We start from the raw sequence: 3,398 nt of genomic DNA, 5'->3' as shown, positions 1-3,398 counted from the left end.
TACAAAGGTCTAAGGAGAAAGCTCGCATTTGGATTTCTCGCTTTTGATTATTCTCAACTTAGACATCCATACCGGGACAACATAGACAACAGATAATGGACTCCTCTTTTAATGCTTTAGCATTCAACAACAATTAATTCTTTTCTCATTAGAGATTTGAGGATATTTGTCCAAAACTGAAACTTCCACCATGAATCATGGCTTTAGTTAGCGGCCCAATGTTCTTCTCTCACAATATGCATGCTCAAACCATTCAACTCAGTGTAGATCGCCCTTACTTCAGACAAGACGAACATGCATAGCAACTCACATGAAATTCAACAATGAATAGTTGATGGCGTTCCCCAGTAAACATGGTTATCGCACAACAAGCAACTTAATAAGAGATAAAGTGCATAATTACATATTCAATACCACAATAGTTTTTAAGCTATTTGTCCCATGAGCTATATATTGCAAAGGTGAATGATGGAATTTTAAAGGTAGCACTCAAGCAATTTACTTTGGAATGGCGGGAAAATACCATGTAGTAGGTAGGTATGGTGGACACAAATGGCATAGTGGTTGGCTCAAGTATTTTGGATGCATGAGAAGTATTCCCTCTCGATACAAGGTTTAGGCTAGCAAGGCTTATTTGAAACAAACACAAGGATGAACCGGTGCAGCAAAACTCACATAAAAGACATATTGAAAACATTATAAGACTCTACACCGTCTTCCTTGTTGTTCAAACCCAATACTAGAAATTATCTAGACCTTAGAGAAACCAAATATGCAAACCAAATTTTAGCATGCTCTATGTATTTCTTCATTAATGGGTGCAAAGCATATGATGAAAGAGCTTAAACATGAGCACAACAATTGCCAAGTATCACATTACCCAAGACATTTATAGCAATTACTACATGTATCATTTTCCAATTCCAACCATATAACAATTTAACGAAGGAGAAACTTCGCCATGAATACTATGAGTAGAAACCAAGGACATACTTGTCCATATGCTACAGCGGAGCGTGTATCTCTCCCATAAAGTGAATGCTAGGATCCATTTTATTCAAACAAAACAAAAAACAAAAACAAACCGACGCTCCAAGAAAAAGCACATAAGATGTGATGGAATAAAAATATAGTTTCAGGGGAGGAACCTGATAATGTTGTCGATGAAGAAGGGGATGCCTTAGGCATCCCCAAGCTTAGACGCTTGAGTCTTCTTGATATATGCAGGGGTGAACCACCGGGTGCATCCCCAAGCTTAGAGCTTTCACTCTCCTTGATCATGTTGCATCATTCTCCTCTCTTGATCCTTGAAAACTTCCTCCACACCAAACTCGAAACAACTCATTAGAGGGTTAGTGCACAATATAAATTTACATATTCAGAGGTGACACAATCATTCTTAACACTTCTGGACATTGCATAATGCTACTGGACATTAGTGGATCAAAGAAATTCATCCAACATAGCGAAAGAGGCAATGCGAAATAAAAGGCAGAATCTGTCAAAACAGAACAGTTCGTATTGACGAATTTTAAAATGGCACCAGACTTGCTCAAATGAAAATGCTCAAATTGAATGAAAGTTGCGTACATATCTGAGGATCATGCACGTAAATTGGAATAATTTTCTGAGCTACCTACAGGGCGGTGGACCCAGATTCGTGACAGCAAAGAAATCTGGAACTGCGCAGTAATCCAAATCTAGTACTTACTTTTCTATCAACGGCTTAACTTGGCACAACAAAACACAAAACTAAGATAAGGAGAGGTTGCTACAGTAGTAAACAACTTCCAAGACACAAAATAAAAACAAAGTACTGTAGGTAAAAACATGGGTTGTCTCCCATAAGCGCTTTTCTTTAACGCCTTTCAGCTGGGCGCAGAAAGTGTGTGTCAAGTATTATCGAAGGGTGGTACTTCTACAGCGGGGTGTGGGCTTTTCTCAACCAGGCATAGTATATTGGATACATAAGTTTTAGCATCTCCCTTTTCATTAGTCTTAGGCGTGCTACTCTCATCAAACAAATTTTCAGGAACGAGCCAAGCATAATTATTTTCTAGTGCATCATTCATAGCTAGGAGCTTACATGGTATTGGTGCTTTGATCTCCCCACCATCAGCAATATTATTAGTGTATCTTATTCTATCCATATCCATCTTTTCAAGGAGACTAACAAAATTAGTAGGAGAACCAAGCATATTAAATTTAGCAAAGACCTTTCTAGCTTCTCTTGCTAGACCACCAAATTCTATAAGAAGGGTTTCTAAAACAAAATCTTTCTTTTCCCCTTCTTCCATATCACCAAGTGTGAAAAACATGTGTTGGATTATAGGATTAAGATTAACAAATTTAGTTTCCAACAGGCGAACTAAATGCGCGGAAGCAATTTCATAAGTAGGCGCAAGGTCTACCAAGTGTCTATCTTCAAAATTTTCAATAGTACTAACATGGTTGAAGAATTCTTCTATATTATTTCTCCCAACTATAGACCCACGTCCTACCGGTATGTCTTTTGTGGTAAAATTAAAAGGAAACATGATGAGATAAGTAAAGTAAATGCAAGTAACTAATTTTTTTGTGTTTTTGATATAGCAAACAAGATAGCAAACAAAGTAAAACTAGCAACTAATTTTTTTGTATTTTGATTTAGTGCAGCAAACAAAGTAGTAAATAAAACTAAGCAAGACAAAAACAAAGTAAAGAGATTGAGAAGTGGAGACTCCCCTTGCAGCGTGTCTTGATCTCACAAACAACGGCGCCAGAAATTTGCTTGATGCGTGTGGTTGGCACGTCCGTTGGGAACCCCAAGAGGAAGGTGTGATGCGCACAGCGGCAAGTTTCCCTTAGTAAGAAACCAAGGTTTAATCGAACCAGTAGGAGTCAAGAAGCACGTTGAAGGTTGATGGCGGCGGGATGTAGTGCGGCGCAACACCAGAGATTCCGGCGCCAACGTGGAACCTGCACAACACAACCAAAGTACTTTGCCCCAACGAAACAGTGAGGTTGTCAATCTCACCGGCTTGCTGTAACAAAGGATTAACCGTATTGTGTGGAAGATGATTGTTTGCAGAAAACAGTAGAACAAGTATTGCAGTAGATTGTATTTCAGTAAAGAGAATTGGACCGGGGTCCACAGTTCACTAGAGGTGTCTCTCCCATAAGACGAACAGCATGTTGGGTGAACAAATTATAGTTGGGCAATTGACAAATAAAGAGAGCATGACAATGCACATACATATCATGATGAGTATAGTGAGATTTAATTGGGCATTACGACAAAGTACATAGACCGCCATCCAACTGCATCTATGCCTAAAAAGTCCACCTTCAGGTTATCATCCGAACCCCTCCGGTATTAAGTTGCAAAGCAACAGACAATTGCATTAAGTATGGTGCGT

The sequence above is a fragment of the Lolium perenne genome, chromosome 1 (genome assembly GCF_019359855.2).
Source record: "Lolium perenne isolate Kyuss_39 chromosome 1, Kyuss_2.0, whole genome shotgun sequence".
NCBI classification, from domain to species: Eukaryota; Viridiplantae; Streptophyta; class Magnoliopsida; order Poales; family Poaceae; genus Lolium; species Lolium perenne.
Note: the sequence above shows the minus strand (reverse complement) of the source record.